The sequence below is a fragment of the Amia ocellicauda genome, chromosome 9 (assembly GCF_036373705.1).
Source record: "Amia ocellicauda isolate fAmiCal2 chromosome 9, fAmiCal2.hap1, whole genome shotgun sequence".
Classification (NCBI taxonomy): Eukaryota; Metazoa; Chordata; class Actinopteri; order Amiiformes; family Amiidae; genus Amia; species Amia ocellicauda.
The window spans coordinates 36,562,994-36,581,956 of NC_089858.1; positions in this window are offsets into that span (position 1 = coordinate 36,562,994).

Consider the following 18,963-nt stretch of genomic DNA (forward strand, 5'->3'; position numbering starts at 1 on the left):
TTATTGAGATTGGATAAACCATTGGATTGGTTTCATTCATTCATTGCACCATCTTTTATGGGACATATAGTAATGTAAGTAAAATAAGAAATGAAAGAATGAGGGTTATTGTTTTTATTCATAACCTGCCATGGTACAAGCAGTGGCACCATAAGCACAGATTCTGGTGTCTATGAAGGCATGGAATCCTCAAGTATTTTATTGGTGGATTTATTTTCCTGGTGAATCCAAAGCAAAATGCAACACTTTGTTTGCATTTTGCATTTGGCAATGGTTTAAGCACAACCATTGAAAATAATCAAAAGCAGAATCTCCCTGAAATAATCAGTAAGTGTAATAAGTTTATAAGTAGAATGCATTGCTCAACTAATTTAAATCTGTTCCTCTTTATACCAGTCCTTTCTCTCATACTGTCCACCCCCCTTGAAGAGTTTTGCACCAAAGTACAGTTTCCATCTATACAACTCTCATTATAATGTCTGCCTGCATATTGCCATATTGCCAATTCCATTGCCTGTCCCAGAGCTGGCACTGGACTGTGTTCTGCTTTTAAAAATAAAGAAATAATCTTCTAACCTCTCAAAAGAAAAACTCAAGTCTTGACATTCTCCTTGTATCTTTTGAGATGTTTTTTTTTTATTATGTTGTAGTCATCTTCCAGCTATAAACCAATCAAATTTAGACTTTTAAGTCTGATTTATACAACAGTCATTTACAGATAATCTGGAGATTTTTGTCCCTCCTGACACCAGAGTTCCCAGAATTGAATGAGTGATTGCTTAAACGACCGATTGAACAACATCTAACACACAGTCTTTACATTACTTAACTTCACAGTTCCTTGCATGCTTATAATGCAATTTTACTTCTGAATTTCAGAAGTAACGAACAAATTCAGAAACAGCAAATTACTTATATCGTAAGTATATTACCGTCTTTATAACGGTACTGTGTTGTCACCTCTGTGGCTGTGTGTCAAACCATTTCCTTTTAGCAACACTTGACACTGTGGGACAGAGCCAGGAGAAGAGACAGAGAGAGGCGCCTCTCACAAGAACGCTGTATGACTATTCACCTGTTTCTCTCACACCAAGTCAATCTGCACATGAACTGTTGATGTCTACCCAAGGAACATGCAGACCGTGAATGTGCCAAAGGAGGGTGGAAAGCCCGTCTCCCTCCAGTTACCCATCTAAACTATCATGAGAACACCTCCCCCCACCCAGGAGCAGAGGGGCAGGGGTACAAGGGCACAGGGGCGCAGGGGTGCAGGGGGCTGCAGAGACAGCTGAGGGGCTGCTGGCAGTGAGCGCACACAGACTGGAGGCTCCTCTTGTACCACAAATGCAATGCACAGACAAGAGCTGCTCAGACACAGACTAGACCACAGTGAGAAAATCCGCTCAGACAGCGGTCTGGTCAGCTGCAACTTCCCCAGCGCAGACAGTCACAGTGTTGCTCTCACACACTGGCCCAAGATAAGCCTGATTTCGTAAGCACAGCGACATTTGTATATTTGTATATGTATAATTTCCCAATAAAGAAAAAACGTATTCATGTTTTTCTTTTGAATTATATTTTTTCATTAAGTGTTATGACATGAAATGATATGAAAGACTCGCAGTGCATTTCAATGGCTGTAGGCCGTGGGGAGGTTTTGACTACTGGACTACTGTGGATGCAAAGCCACAGTCCTGCAGTTTTAACAGGCCTCCCTAATTTGCAACAGCTTAAACATACAAGGAATTGTCACTGATTAATAAAATAAAACTACTTAATGATTTGCTCAAACAAACAACAAACAAAACAGAAGATGCTGTGGAACATCTCAACACAATATGATGCTGGGAGTCATGATGCCCCTCAACACAAACTCATCTCACCTAACTTCTCTCTCCTCTATTTAACGCCTTAACTCTTAACACTCACCCCCATTCTCACCTGGTTGGACTTCTTCAATGTGCAAGTGTTTAATATGGACAATATAAGGAGTACAGGTATGTGACACATATCAAATGAAACTAGACAACCTGTGCTATAATATTATGCATAACTGATTATGATTTGGCAAACTGTATTGCAGTACTACCAAGTTTTTTCACAAAAACATTTTTTTTTTATTTTTTTTTTTTTACCTTTTTCCTCCATTAAAGTCTATAGGAAATATACACTCACCTAAAGGATTATTAGGAACACCATACTAATACTGTGTTTGACCGCCTTTCGCCTTCAGAACTACCTTAATTCTACGTGGCATTGATTCAACAAGGTGCTGAAAGCATTCTTTAGAAATGTTGGCCCATATTGATAGGATAGCATCTTGCAGTTGATGGAGATTTGTGGGATGCACATCCAGGGCACGAAGCTCCCGTTCCACCACATCCCAAAGATGCTCTATTGGGTTGAGATCTGGTGACTGTGGGGGCCAGTTTAGTACAGTGAACTCATTGTCATGTTCAAGAAACCAATTTGAAATGATTCGACCTTTGTGACATGGTGCATTATCCTGCTGGAAGTAGCCATCAGAGGATGGGTACATGGTGGTCATAAAGGGATGGACATGGTCAGAAACAATGCTCAGGTAGGCCGTGGCATTTAAACGATGCCCAATTGGCACTAAGGGGCCTAAAGTGTGCCAAGAAAACATCCCCCACATCATTACACCACCACCACCAGCCTGCACAGTGGTAACAAGGCATGATGGATCCATGTTCTCATTCTGTTTACGCCAAATTCTGACTCTACCATCTGAATGTCTCAACAGAAATCGAGACTCATCAGACCAGGCAACATTTTTCCAGTCTTCAACTGTCCAATTTTGGTGAGCTTGTGCAAATTGTAGCCTCTTTTTCCTATTTGTAGTGGAGATGAGTGGTACCCGGTGGGGTCTTCTGCTGTTGTAGCCCATCCGCCTCAAGGTTGTACGTGTTGTGGCTTCACAAATGCTTTGCTGCATACCTCGGTTGTAACGAGTGGTTATTTCAGTCAAAGTTGCTCTTCTATCAGCTTGAATCAGTCGGCCCATTCTCCTCTGACCTCTAGCATCAACAAGGCATTTTCGCCCACAGGACTGCCGCATACTGGATGTTTTTCCCTTTTCACACCATTCTTTGTAAACCCTAGAAATGGTTGTGCGTGAAAATCCCAGTAACTGAGCAGATTGTGAAATACTCAGACCGGCCCGTCTGGCACCAACAACCATGCCACGCTCAAAATTGCTTAAATCACCTTTCTTTCCCATTCAGACATTCAGTTTGGAGTTCAGGAGATTGTCTTGACCAGGACCACACCCCTAAATGCATTGAAGCAACTGCCATGTGATTGGTTGGTTAGATAATTGCATTAATGAGAAATTGAACAGGTGTTCCTAATAATCCTTTAGGTGCGTGTATATTTTAAATGTTTTAGTTGAAATACACTCAGTCAAATTTTGAGAAGTTGTTGGGTGAAAATACCACAGGAAATTAAGGAATAATGTGCATTTGAAAAAAAAAAAAAATTGCCTATGCAGAAAAGTTTAGTGAAAATCTGTACTACAGAATACTCACAAGAGGGCAATTTCTCCATTATAAGGGCCACAGGCATGTGGGACCACTCAAATGAAAGCATATAAACTACAGAATCAGATTCTGCATTGTTGATCATGATTAGGCACACTATATTGCAACACTACCAACTTTGTCCCCAAGAAGCAAATGTCAATTACATTTTTTTCTTAAAGTCCTAGTCAAACTACAACTTGTAAAACAAACTGGGTGAAAATGTATTAATAATTGAAGGATTTATGATCATTTATTTTTTATGTATTCAAAATAGCAATTCTAGAACCCAAGTAAATGTTTCCCCTACTCCACACAGCAACACCCGATCTTGACAATCTGATTTGAAAAGCCCCAAGTCTCAATTTTCCAGTGATACAAAAATGATGCTTCTGGCTATAAAATAATGCCAACGTTATTAATAGATACAGTGAGGGAAAAAAGTATTTGATCCCCTGCTGATTTTGTACGTTTGCCCACTGACAAAGAAATGATCAGTCTATAATTTTAATGGTCGGTGTATTTTAACAGTGAGAGACAGAATAACAACCAAAAAAATCCAGAAAAACGCATTTCAAAAAAGTTATAAATTGATTTGCATGTTAATGAGGGAAATAAGTATTTGACCCCTTCGACTTAGTACTTGGTGGCAAAACCCTTGTTGGCAATCACAGAGGTCAGACGTTTCTTGTAGTTGGCCACCAGGTTTGCACACATCTCAGGAGGGATTTTGTCCCACTCCTCTTTGCAGATCCTCTCCAAGTCATTAAGGTTTCGAGGCTGACGTTTGGCAACTCGAACCTTCAGCTCCCTCCACAGATTTTCTATGGGATTAAGGTCTGGAGACTGGCTAGGCCACTCCAGGACCTTAATGTGCTTCTTCTAGAGCCACTCCTTTGTTGCCTTGGCTGTGTGTTTTGGGTCATTGTCATGCTGGAATACCCATCCACGACCCATTTTCAATGCCCTGGCTGAGGGAAGGAGGTTCTCACCCAAGATTTGACGGTACATGGCCCCGTCCATCGTCCCTTTGATGCGGTGCAGTTGTCCTGTCCCCTTAGCAGAAAAACAACCCCAAAGCATAATGTTTCCACCTCCATGTTTGACGGTGGGGATGGTGTTCTTGGGGTCATTCGTCGTCCTCCAAACACGGCAAGTTGAGTTGATGCCAAAGAGCTCGATTTTGGTCTCATCTGACCACAACACTTTCACCCAGTTCTCCTCTGAATAATTCAGATGTTGGCAAACTTCAGACGGGCCTGTACATGTGCTTTCTTGAGCAGGGGGACCTTGCGGGCGCTGCAGGATTTCAGTCCTTCACGGCGTAGTGTGTTACCAATTGTTTTCTTGGTGACTATGGTCCCAGCTGCCTTGAGATCATTAACAAGATCCTCCCGTGTAGTTCTGGGCTGATTCCTCACCGTTCTCATGATCATTGAAACTCCACGAGGTGAGATCTTGCATGGAGCCCCAGACTGAGGGAGACTGACAGTTATTTTGTGTTTCTTCCATTTGCGAATAATCGCACCAACTGTTGTCACCTTCTCACCAAGCTGCTTGGCGATGGTCTTGTAGCCCATTCCAGCCTTGTGTAGGTCTACAATCTTGTCCCTGACATCCTTGGACAGCTCTTTGGTCTCGGCCATGGTGAGAGTTTGGAATCTGATTGATTGATTGCTTCTGTGGACAGGTGTCTTTTATACAGGTAACGAGCTGAGATTAGGAGCTCTCCCTTTAAGAGAGTGCTCCTAATCTCAGCTCGTTTCCTGTATAAAAGACACCTGGGACCCAGAAATCTTGCTGATTGATAGGGGATCAAATACTTATTTCCCTCATTAACATGCAAATCAATTTATAACTTTTTTGAAATGCGTTTTTCTGGATTTTTTTGTTTTTATTCTGTCTCTCACTGTTAAAATACACCTACCATTAAAATTATAGACTGATCATTTCTTTGTCAGTGGGAAAACGTACAAAATCAGCAGGGGATCAAATACTTTTTTCCCTCACTGTATATCTCAACCCACTGGCGGGTTGTAAACAATGGGACTGATTCAGATCAAGAGTTAAAGATGTACAAGCATTGGTGATTAAACGAGCACATATTATTATTTATTTCTTAGCCCTCATCCAGGGCGACTTACAAAACATAAGAGCATTATAAAAGTGCAGTACAATCTAGAATTACAGATCAAAACAGTACAAATTACAAGTTCACAATGACATAAGTGCGTAAGAAAATATACAGTTAATACAGGTCCTTCATCCTAGATTTGTGAGCTACTAATTGCAGACAAGATGTGAAGTCATATTTAATAGCTCTGGGGAAGGTACAGAGGAGCAATCAGTATAAACAACACGAGTACTAGCAATGTAAAAGCAAGTTGTACAACGAATACTAGATATTAAGTGCAATTTAACAGGAGAGCTGAGCCCTGCAGGGGAAAAACAGCTAAGTTACAGGTACAGTTTGAATATGTGTGTCTTGAGAAATCACCTGAAGGTGGTCAGGGACTCTGCTTTCCTGATTTCAGTGGGAAGGTCATTGCACCACTTAGGGGCCAGGGATCAAAAGGAGCGGCTCTGGAGGAGGCAAAGTTAGTTTTCTGGCACCGGAAGACCAGAGAGGTTTGGGGAACGTACAGAGAGGTCAGGGTCAGAAGGTAACTTGGGTGCAGTGTGGTCGAGACAGCGGTAGGTGAGGGTCAATATCTTGAACTGAATGCGTGCCGGTATCGGCAGCCAGTGGAGGGAGCGGAGCAGTGGGGTAGCATGTGCGAATCGGGCAGAGAGAATACCAGATGAGCCGCAGAGTTCTGGATGAGCTGGAGCGGCGGGTAGTAGTTGCAGGCAGGCTGGCCAGGATGGAGTTGTAGTAGTCCAGGCGGGAGAGGACCAGGAACTGGACGAGTCGGTGAGGAAGGGACGGATTTGGTGTATGTTGCTCAGGAAGAATCTGCAGGTGCGTGTCAGTGTGTTGATGTGCTGAGTGTAGGAGAGCGAAGGATCGAGGGTGACTCCTAGGTTCTTAGCGAAAGAAGAGGGAGATAGCATTGTAGATTCCAGTGGGATTGAGATGGAGAGATCTGCAGAAGTGAGGAGGAGGGGGGGGGGAAAGAGGAGATCAGATTTGGAGAGGTTGAGTTTGAGGTGGTACAAGAGCATCCAGGCAGAGATAGCAGATAAACAGGAAGACATGCAAGAGTGGATGAGAGGGTCAGAGGAGGGAAAAGACAGGAAGATCTGGGCATCATCTGCATACAAATGGTAAGAGAGCCTTGGGGTACGCCTGTGAGGAGATGTTCCTCATCCACCCCCCAACCTCCCCATGTCACTTGGTAGGTCCAGTCGCTGAGGTGGGAGGAGAACCAGGTGAGAGCAGTCCTAGAGATTCCAAGGTCAGCGAGGCAGGAGAGGAGGATGGAGTTATCGACAGTGTCAAATGCTGTGGAGAGGTCAAGGATGATGAGGACTGAGGAGAGGGAGGCCGCTCGAGCACAGCTGAGGGAGTCAGTGACAGCCAAGAGAGCCGTCTCAGTAGAGTGAACTGTGTGGAAGCCGGATTGCAGAGGATCAAGGAGTGAGTGATGGGAAAGAAATGCAGAGAACTGACGGTGGACCGCCCGCTCAAGGGTGTTTGAGAGGAAGGGGAGTAGGGAGACAGGGCAGTAGTTCTGAGGAGAGGTGGGGTCAAGGGTAGGTTTCTGGAGGAGTGGGATCACAGCAGCTTATCTGAATGCAGAGGGGAAACAGCCAGAGAGGAGGGAGGAATTGAGGAGGGAGGAGATGAAGGGGAGTAGATCAGGAGCAGTCGCTTGGAGGAGGCGAGTAGGGGGAGGGTCCAGGGCACACATTGTGGGTCTGTGACCTAGGAGGAGAGAGGAAAGTTCAGAGTCCGAAAGAGTTGAGAATGAAGATGAGGAAGCTTGATTAGTGGGAGACGAGACTGATGAAAAGCTTGTAGATGTCTGTGATCTTGGAGAAGAAGAAGGCAAAGTCATCTGCAGTGAAAGGAAGGAGGATGAGGGGGAGGAGTTGAAGAGGGAGGAAAAGGTGGTGTAGAGGTTGCGGCATTTTTGACAGGATTCAAAGAGTGGAGGTAAGGGGTAGACGGGAGAGGTCAGAGGGAATCGAGGGAGGAGGTGAGGGAGAACAAAGAGGACATAGCAGAATTTACAGACGGACAGTCAATGGAAGGTAGGAGAGAGAGAGAGAGAGAGAGAGAGATGTGGAGGCAAGGGTGGAGGGGTAGACGGAGCAGAGATTACGGCGAAAGGTGACAGAGGGAGTGGAGAGAAAGGGAGAGAGGGTCCAGGGGTGTCACAGAGAGCATAGAAGGGGAGCAGCCTCTTGAGAAGACAAGATCCAGCTGGAGTTGGGGGAGATGGGGAGATAGTAAAGAGTGGAGGAGGGGAAGAAATCCAGCAGAGTGGGAGAGGTTGGAGAGGCGGATATTAAGTCTCCCAGGAGGATGGTATGTGAGGAGAGTTAGGGGAGGTGGTAGAGGAAGAAGTCGAGCTTGTCCAGGAAGGAGGCTAGTGGACCAGGAGGGCGGTAAATAACTAGAAGGAATAGGTGAGAGGTAGTAGCGAGTTCTACAGCATGGAATTCAAACCTGTTAGTTGAGATCAAGGAGAGAAAGGGGGGGACACAAGAGGAGAGCAGTAGCCCTGGTCCTCCTCCCCACCCAGTAGAATGAGGGGAGTGGGACAGGACAAACAGAGAGGATAGGGCAGCAGGGGTGGTTGAGTGGAGATCCATGTCTCGGTGAGAGCAAGGAAATCCAGAGAGAGGTGGGAGGTGAAAGCCGAGATGAAGTTGGCCTTGTTGGAAGCTGAGTGGCAGTTCCACAGACCTCCTGTGAGGGGACAAGAGAGGAGGGAGGAGGAGGGGAGAGGCAGAGAGATGAGGACAGGAATTGGAGAGATTGTCATAGCTGCCTGGTGCTGATGTGTGGCATGTCCTTAGAGTCTTCTCCTCACTGGAGTCCCACAGGTAGTGTCCCTGCCCTTTGGAAGTGTGGCCCTTCGGAAGGGGGGCACTGAAGGCTGATGGCACTGACTGGTGGCACAGAGGTCCTGGGGGCTGGTAAATAGTCACCTGTATCTAACGAGTGTACACACCTGTGTTGCATTGAATTACACTACTCTCTCGGGACCCCACAAGTCCCTCCCAATCCCAATGGTAATGTGGAAGAAACTAAGTCTTCAATCAGATTGGAGCGTTCGTTGCAATGCCTTTATTACACGCAGCGTGGAGAGGAACAGTAAATCAAGTAGATTCCAAAGTTGCTCTGACTCCATGTTAAAAGTCAGAGCTTTTTATACACACAGAAATCAAAGATCTGGTTATAATTAACAAGTCATTACTATGTTATCTTAAAAGCTAGCTAAGCAGAATATACATCATTAGAGGACAGAGTTCATAGGTCAATACTAGGATTAGGGAACAGACACTCAAATCATACTGTTTGGCATCATCGTAAATAACAAACAGGGGTGAAACTACCTTCTGACCTGACCATACCTTAGCATCTCTGTAATGTTGGGCCTGGTATAGCAGCCACACAGCAGGTGATGAAGCTCAGAGTCCTTTGATTTGAATTGCTGCTCAAACGCTTCCTGGTTAATTCTTTTACGAGTGTATGCATCTTGATTTGCACTACAATATGTGCTTTGCTTTATTGTGGTTTTACATTGTCACGTGTTTCTAAGTCATAAGCTCTTGGACGCTTTGCCTTCTTCCCTGAGCTGCAGTGCTGATATGACACACCTGCGCAGATTCAGGCGTCACCTCAGACTTCCACAGCTTTCCACACACCTGTGACTGGGGGCCAGGGAGAGAGAGCACAGTGGGAGAGAGAGAGAGAGAGAGAGAGAGAGAGAGAGAGAGAGCATAATGGGAGAGAGTGAGCAGCATGGGAGAGAGTGAGCAGCAGCAGCAGCAGCAAGTGACTCTGAAAACTGGTGGACTAGCACCCCATGTTTAAGGACAGAGAGAGTCCCAGAACTACTGCACAGCCTGACTTCGCACTTTATAGTGGGAATATATAAAGGGAACGCATTGCCATTTTTATTAGTTCATTGTATAAAGATGGTGTCAAAACCAAATTACATAATTTCCAAATAAATGTAAAAATCAGAATACTTTTTTATAGTACTAGATTTATAGAAATTTACAGAAATTCAGTAAAAAAAACAAATGTATATATATCCCTTGCGGAGGGCCCCATGGGTGGGATTGAAGCTTTGTTTTAATACACCACACAAACATCCAATTATGCAACCAACACGTTTTGCAATTAGCTTAACACCTAAATTATATTTTGAATCTTTATGCTGAACTGTGATACTGTATTGCAGTGAAAAAAGGAGACACTTTTCACAATAACCCATTGTCTTACATCAGTAAGACACCTGCCCCATATTAAGGCTGAACAGCAGCCTGAACCCCAACCACAGCCAACGCCATAGTGTCAAGCTAGGCCCATACAAAGCTACAATCAGTTTAATTAAGGTATTATAAAAACAATCCAAATTTTATGAAATCCTAACTTTACTGGGGACTCGAACCCTAACCCGGATCACAATGTAAACCTAACCTACCTGCTTAACTTCATTTTAATACAAAATGTAAATACAACAGCTAAGCTTATGTTCTAAACAACCTAAATGTAACTGTTTCTGAATCCCAAATATAAAAACTCAACTTTCTCAGATTGTCTAATTCATTTTTAAATGTTTTTTCTCATAAACATCCAAAGTTAAAAAAGCTTTAATGGTTCAGAATTGATAAATCTGTTTTGTTTATTTGTAAATTACATCTGATTAGATTCTTAAACAAAATAAATATAAATTGTCAAGTATTCATTTGTATAATTGAAATTGAATATTGAAAACGTAACTTCTCTTTGATTTTGAAATGTGTTACAGGCAGCATTTACATCGCTAGAGGAACCTTATCTGCTTTACTGGTATTACTTATCATGACCTCTTCCTGTTTTAAGAGCGGACCGCAGTGTTAGATCCCCTTTTCTTTTTTCAGTCAGAAGTTGTTATAACACATTGGTACAACCTGGTAAACAAAACTGAGGATTTCTTCACTCCTGCACTGAATTCAACCCCAAACCTAATTTTCTGTTAAAGCAATCTATACACTTCAGTGTTTCTCAGAAGCAGCATTGAACAGAGTTAGTTGGTTATTCTCATCCGGTCCATGTCTCTTGCCAGAGAAACACGGATCTCTTCTCAGTCTGTAAGGAATCGGACAGACACACTTTCACACCAGCCAGAGTTTGAAACTAGAAGGTCTTCAGCACATTGCTTCCAAATGCTTTTCGATATTTCACACCCTTCAGGCTCAGAGGGTTTACCACCCACCCCTCCACATAGAGATAACCCTGATTTAAACTGACAAATAGGAAATCAGATATTATAATGCTAATTATCCTGAAAAACTGAAGAGCAGGAAAACAGATGATTTACAGAAGGGATCCTTGAATGGGGAACAGGGGCAAAATGTGAGCCAAATGAATGACTGACTAGGATCCCCGTAACCCACTTGTGTGTGGAATATACAACACAAATGGCATATGTATCAATTGCCTCTTATTACACAGCATCCACTGCACTGATTAGTTTGATTTGTTGATTTTTGTGGCCCTCAAAATACCTTTGAATGTACAAAACATCCTTCTTTGTGAGGAATATAATTGAGTGACACTTGCATCCTGCTGAGCTTCACAGCTCTAGTAGGAATAGCAGGTTTTGCCAGTCCCCAGTCATGTTTGTGAAATAGCTTTATCCCAATTCCTCACCTGCAGGTGAGGGATGATCTGATCAAGGAAACCGTCAGCCCATTGTTATAAATCCACTGTCAGGTGGTACTCACCCATTTCATAATAGGAAGCTCTGGAGGAGTGCATTCCACACAGTATTTACAGTAAAAACAAACCTTGTTTATTTCCCTCAAATTACCACATTTCTGGTGATGAGGATGAAGGTTTTTTTTTCTACTTTTAAAAAAAAAAAGTGCACAAAAGAGAGAGAAAACAGAGAAGGAAAATCAGCTAACGACAGGATACAGACTTGGCTACTGTCGGTGCGATCGGCGAGTTTGTGGAGGAACATGAGGACTGGACCGAGTGGACTGAAAGATTAGAACATTTCTTTGTCTAACGAAATTACGAATGAAGATAAAAGACGTGCAATCTTTCTCCGTGTATGCGGGGCGAAAACATAAAAACTAATTAGGAATCTAAGTTAAGCTGGGAGAAATGCCGTTTACAGAAATGATGGAGCTTGTTAAAAATCACCACAATCCTAAACCTTCAGAAATTGTACAAAGGTTCAAGTTTCACAGCCATTTTCGTAAGCCACAGTCTCAATGCTTGCTGCTGAATTGCATCAGTATTCCGTTTGGGGAGGTTTTGGATGATATGCAGCGATAGGCTTGTCTGTGGAATCAATTTCCGAGTCCAAGTTAACATTTAAAAAAGCGTTAGGCTGTGTGTCCTCCAAAGCATTTTTTCCTGAGGCCAGCGTATTTTTTCAGTTGTTTGCAATGGGAGCGCCGCGTATTTAAACAGCCAGCAGCGTGACGAGGCGCTGCACGTTTTTTTCCGTTTGCCGAGAGTTGAAAAATTTTGTGACACAACGCTCGTCACTGTCACTTTTTACCCAGCCGTCCAATCACAGTGGAGGAGGGGCGGGACAAATACCACACCGACCAACCATCACATCCTACTTGTACAATGACTGAACAACAATGGAGGAGAAGTTAATATTGCTGGTCTCCGAGTATTCATGTCTGTACCAGATGACATCCCCGGACTACGACAACATTAACATGAAAACGAATGCTCAGAGGAACATTTTGCTCACCATGGGTCTACTAGGTAAGCAGCAGTCAGCTAGAATAGTTGATCGGAAAAAAGTCCATGTACTTACATATAAGTACAAGATCTGAATTCTTCTTCCACCTTTGCACATATGCTACCTCAGACAAATGGAGAGACATTCCTCCAAGCTGATGGCCTCCCGTTAATTTGTGTCTCTCGTGAAAATCTCATGAACCCACACAGACCGGCTCCAAAGCACTCTCAAGTGCTCCCAGCTGGGCGTTTTCAGAAGAGTGCCTGGCATTTTCAACTGCAAAAAACACTTTGGTGGACACACGGCCTTAGAGATAGCTCAGGGCATGGAAACTGCAGCTAAAAATGCTCAAGATCTACAAACAAATACACAGTCGAGCACTGTACACTATTGCCCCTTTTCCACTGGTGAACACATCTGGCCCCAGACACTTAAACGGGTGTTTCCACTGGCTTAAGCATCCAGACGCCTCCAGGTTTTGTGGGCGGTTAACGGTCTGGTGCCAGACGTGGCCGTAAGCATTCGTCAACCCACTGAGGAAATACTTCTCTTTCAGAAGCAGAGATGTGTGCTTGACTTGCAGACAGACAGGGAAGAGATCAGCTACATTATGTCAGAAGATATAATGTCATGTGGGTTCACAAAGAAATTAGTTTTATTATAGCACCATGGAGTGAAATCCAGAAACAATGAAATGTTTTACTGCTTACAGTTAATATCCGAGTGTATTAAAAACTTGGATTTCACAGGACCGGTGCAGTGCCGTGATTAGTTCAAAATAAACTGAAGGATAATAACCGGATCGGTAGCAGCCGATGTTATTAATATTGTATGAAAAGCTAGCCATGTTTCAGTCATCCTGGGGATGGTTTGCAGGTCTGTTGTATAACAGCCCCGCAGAGACAATCAGTATGAAGGCGAACATGAGTCAGTTAACGTGCCCATTTACAAGTTGAATGAATAAATAAATACAGCAGATCTGGGTTTCCCTCTAAAACATTATGGATGCATTTATTAAAACAGCCCTTAAACGCCATGACTGAAACATGCACACTTTAGTTAAATTATAACCTGCTATACTGTAGCTGCTGTTACTGTATGATTAATCGTGAAACATGTATTTTGTTTCAACTGTAACTTGCCCTGGTTAAGGGCGTCTGCTAAGTAAATTAACAATAATATAAAAGTGTTGTTTGCAGTAGTAATAAGTTAAGGGAGTCTAGTTGTGCCATTTAAAATACTTATCTACAAGCACATATCATGATGATTACAATAATAAGAATAATAAATAGCAAATATGTATTGTTATTGTTGCACATGGAAACATTTTCTTACAGTAACATAATGCTTGTCTAAATATAAAGTTGTCTATACATGTTTAGCTCTTCCCAATATCTCTTAACAGAAACATACATTTATTACGCTGTCTCTAATCATGTAAAGCACCATGAATAAAATAGACACAAAAGTCCTTTCCATGTCAGGCTGTATAGCTCGTAGTGTTGTTCTCCATCTCTATTTTTAAAACAAAACACAAACCAAACCCACAATCGCTCTGCTCCTCCCACAACAGGGACGGACCTGCTACAATGTCCTGGTTTTACAAAAAGCTCTGGGATGCGTCCGGCACGGCATGGCATGGCACGGACGCTTAAGCCAGTGGAACCGAGGCATATGTGAATAAGCAGATTGGCAGCAAAAAGCCCAGTGCAGCTACAGAGTGCTACAGGTGTGGAGGCTCTCACCATGCAGACAGTTGCCAATTTAAAGAGGGAGTATGCCATTACTGTAACAAGAAGGGACACATTGCTAAGAAGTGCAGACAGAAGGATGACAAAGCAAAGTCTGGACAGTTTAAGTCAAAGAAACCACAGAGAGCACATCATCTTGAGAGCACAGTGCAACAGGTAGAGTGTTCCTATACCTGAGTGAACACCATGTAGAGTCAATTTATGCCAGTGTTAAGATGAACAATAAAGAGTTTAAAATGGAAATTGATACAGGAGCCTCAGCAAGTGAACACATTTACAATGAAATCTGGAGTTCCAGTCAGGGACCAGTACTTACTGAGACACAAGTATTGCTGCGTACATACACTGGAGAAGCCATTAGACTGTTAGGAGCACTGGACGTTGATGTGGAATATAAAGATCAACAAGCCAGATTACCACTTCTAGTAGTTAAAGGTGAAGGCCCAAGCCTCCTGGGACGCAACTGGTTACAGAAAATACAGCTGGACTGGGGGAAATCAAGTATATTCAGGCAACCAGGTACAATGATGTTCTGCAGAGGTATCAAGAAGTGTTCAAAGATGTGTTGGGCACACTTCTGGGAGAGACTGTTCAATTGTTTGTGGACTCTCAAGTTCCACCTTGCTTCTTTAAACCACGGCCAGTACCATATGCAGTGAAGGGCAAGGTTGAAGATGAGCTGGACAGATTGCAGAATGCAGGAATGATCGAACCTGTACAATTTTCATGCTGGGCAGCTCCAATTGTGACAGTACTCAAAAGTGATGGTACACTTCGCATTTGTGGAGATTACAAATTGACTACTAACCAGTCATCAAAGTTGGATGCTTATCCGTTTCCAAGCGTGTGGCAACCTCACCAAGTGATTTTTCAGAGGGCGATTGACAACCTCTTACAAGGCATACCCCATGTTGCTGTCTATCTGGATGATATCCTAATTACTGGAACCAGTGAAACAGAACATCTCAAATCTAGAGCAAGTTTTAAAGAGACTGTCTCAAGCTAGACCGAGATTAAAACTCAACAAATGCACCGTTAAAGCGTGACTTATTTGGGGCATCAAATTACTGCCCAAAGTCTCCGCCCCATGGAAAAGAAAGTGAGAGCTGTCAAATAAGCTCCACTGCCAAGAAACATTTCGGAACTAAAGTCATTTCTTGGTATGATCAATTACTATGGAAAGTTTTTGCCAGACTTGTCAACAGTACCACTGTACCAGCAGCTGCATAAGCACACTCCATGGCACTGGAGGACAGCTCAGGACAAAGCTTTCAATGATGTCAAAGAACTGCTACAATCAGCACGCTTACTTGTTCATTTTGACCCAAAGAAGGAACTCATGCTATCCTGTGATGCCTCTCCCTATGGCGTTGGAGCTATACCGTCTCATCTGATGGACGATGGATCAGAAAAACCTGTGGGTTTTGCATCCCATACACGGACTGTGGCAGAGAAAGGCTACTCACAGCTCAATAAGAAAGGTCTAGCAAATATTTTTGGTGAAAAGAAATTTCACCAATATTTATATGGTAGGCCGTTAACCATTTGCTGAGATCATAAGCCCCCAATAAGCTTGTTTAGTGAGACAAAAACCATATCACCCATGTCTTCAGCACGGATACAACGCTGGGCACTTTCAGCCTACTAGTATACAATTGTGTATAAAGTTGGCAAGGACAATGCTAATGCCAATGCCCTGATCTTGAAGTTTCATGTGGTGGCCAAACATGGATAAAAAAAGCTTAGAGGAAAAGGTAAAGTTATGTGCAGAGTGCCAAAGTAGCCACAAGACAGCAGCACAGGCCCCATTACACCCTTGGGAATGGTCAGGTCGCACTTGGTCAAGGCCGCACATAGACTTCGCTGGACCTTTCATGGGTCACATGTTCCTAGTCATTGTGGATTCTTACTCCAAATCAAATTGGCACGTTTTCCGTCTCAACGACCATTGCCACAACTGCAAAGCCAAGAGCCGAGGACACTACTACCTCGACAAACAAAGACGAGATATCTGATGTACCAGATACAGATGCTCCAGGAACACCACCAAGAATGGATTTGGCTAGGAGTATACCACCCACACCTCTGCCTCCTTCTGTGAGCCCAACCCCAGTTCCTACGGATGTCACCATCCCAGTTTCCATGGACACTAGTGTTGGGATGCGACATTCAGAGCGCCATTGCAAACCTTCAATAAGGCTGGACTTGTAATTATGTCCTTAGGTTGGGACTAATAAAAGAGCACAGTTAATCTTTTAGTATTTAAAAGGGGATTAAGTTTAAAGTTGGAGGAGTGTTGTAACTGTTTAGTTTGTCCCCATTACTGATCCGTACTTTCAGGACGCCTTAATTATGATGTTTTTCAGTATAATACTTGTATATAGAAAATGGCGCTGATAGACTGTGGCTGTGCAAAAGCAAATGAGAGTTGTGTGTGTTCCAATAAAACACTTAAAAGGTTAAACCTTTTGTGGTAACTTGAGGGAAATAAACAACTAACACAAACACTCAAGGACACCAATAATTCTTTCTTCCCCTTTCTTTCACAGGTGTGATCAGCGCTCAACCCGCACAGTTAAGGAAGGTGGATCTCCCATGCTGTCTCTTCCGAGGAGCCCAGCCAGTGCCCCATTGGCCAAACAGACACCAACAGGCTGGGAAACAAGAAGGATAGTTAATATAGAAAACTAGCTACAGCCCCGGTTTCAATCTGCCTCAGTGGGGTTTCTTCAGTTGACCCAGTGGCAGCAGAACCTCAGGCAGGATGAGAGCTGTCAATATTTAATGATGGTTTCTCGCCACAAACTTTAGTGTCTAATCCACAATGATGCATTGTAAACAGGAGATCCAAGTCTCCTTGCTGTAATGCAGACAAAGTTCAATAAAGCCAGTTCCAAAAAGTGCAAATGCTTGAGGCTCTTAATTGCCGTATTTAAAGTCTCTTCAATTTTACTCGGTGCGCTCTCACTTACTGTAACCCCACTGCATACGCAACCAACAAAAACCCATAGACTTAGCTGCTTGAAGCCCGTGCCATCAATGCTCTGCTGCCAAGTCCTTTGCGTACATTGTCACTGTCTTGGGGTTCAGGTTCTCCGTTTGCACTGTTTATAATTCACTAAGGAAAAAATAAGTAAAAAAGTCTATCTGTCTCCACATTAGTTTCCACGTTCCCCCTCTCCAGCCCTGACTTTCCCTCTCCTTGCTCGTCCATACTACTTGTCCAGTAATGGTGTCTCTTGATCAGTTTGCACCCTGAATGGTCTCTCAGCTTAAATACTGTGACAAGGAGCCAGGGGTGCAGGTGAAGGTAATTAGGAGTGAATGTGCAGGTGAGTCCAGGTGAGAATGTGGGCTGGTGGCGTGCGCTTGGCAAGAAAAACAATAAATCAATCTAAACCCAATAAACCAATTATACAAAAAGAAAGATGATACAACAAAATAAGGAAGCAAAACACATACTTCATAAGTAAAAAGACAACCGTGATCATAGAAAGAATAAGGGCATACATCTAAATAAATAACTGAAAGAAAATATAATAATCAATTAATATATATTAATGATATATTGCCCATCACGCCCCGCCTGTGACAATATTATTAATAATAATTACCCAGGACTGTTGTGTTCAGTGACAAAAGCACATTCCATCCTCAGACAGACATAAAAACACTCTGGTTGGTTGGTTTGTTGTTTTAAAACTTTAAAAGGCCTTCATATTCATTACAGGAACACAACTAACAGGGAAGGAACAAAATGACCCACGTAGCTCCCCTCTCCTCCCTATTGACGTGTTACACTCTTTTAAGGGGGCTGCTCTGGGGTCTCACAGTTGACACAGACCAAGAGGCTACCTTGTTTCCTGCATTTCCTTCATTGGCATCCTGGCCACCTCTGAGCCTCCTCTGAGCACCGTAGGGCCTGCAGAGAGAGGGGGATCCCTGAAGCCTGATATTGAGTTGAAGAGTTCCCTGCTCTCATGCATCGCTGTTTGAGGAGCAGCGCGCTGGACAATGGAGAGGATGCTACTGCTCTCTGAAGATCCTGTCGCAAGAAAAGAAAGGGTTAATAGCCATGCAAATTGAACATTTCCATGTGGTAGGGCCCTGTGTCTCTATGTGGTGGGGCCAGTATTTTAAAAATTCTAAATGAATATTTTACAGAGGTATTTACAAAAGAAAAATCAGATAACATGGTTAACAATCAGTCCAGTCAAACTCTTAGACAGATCAGGATTAACAAAGAGGAGGTACTAAAGGGACTAGCAGAATTAAAAACAAACAAACAAATCACCTGGACTAGATGGTATATTTCCAACAGTACTTAAAGAAATTAGGGAAATTATTTATAGGCCACTAATTAAAATATTCCAATTGACACTTAGAACAGAGGCTGTGCCAAATGATTGGAACACTGCAAATGTCATACCTATCCACAAGAAAGGGGACAAAACTGAGACAGGAAATTCAGTTGTGAGCCGACAACCAGTTGTGGGCAACCAGACTTATTCCAGGTCTGAAGGGAATGTCCTACTGAGAGACTGAGGAACCTGAACCTTTTCACCCTGGAACAGAGGAGACTGTGGGGACTTGATCCAAGTCTTCAAAATCATGAAAGGCATCAACCACATCAAACCAGAGGAGCTTTTCCAGATCAGCAGGGACACACGCACCCGGGGACACAAATAGAAATTGGGCTTCAAGGCAGTCAAGACAGAAAACAGGAGACACTTCTTCAGACAGGGAGTTGTCACAATCTGGAACAATTTGGGAACATTGAAAAATAGACTAGATCACTAA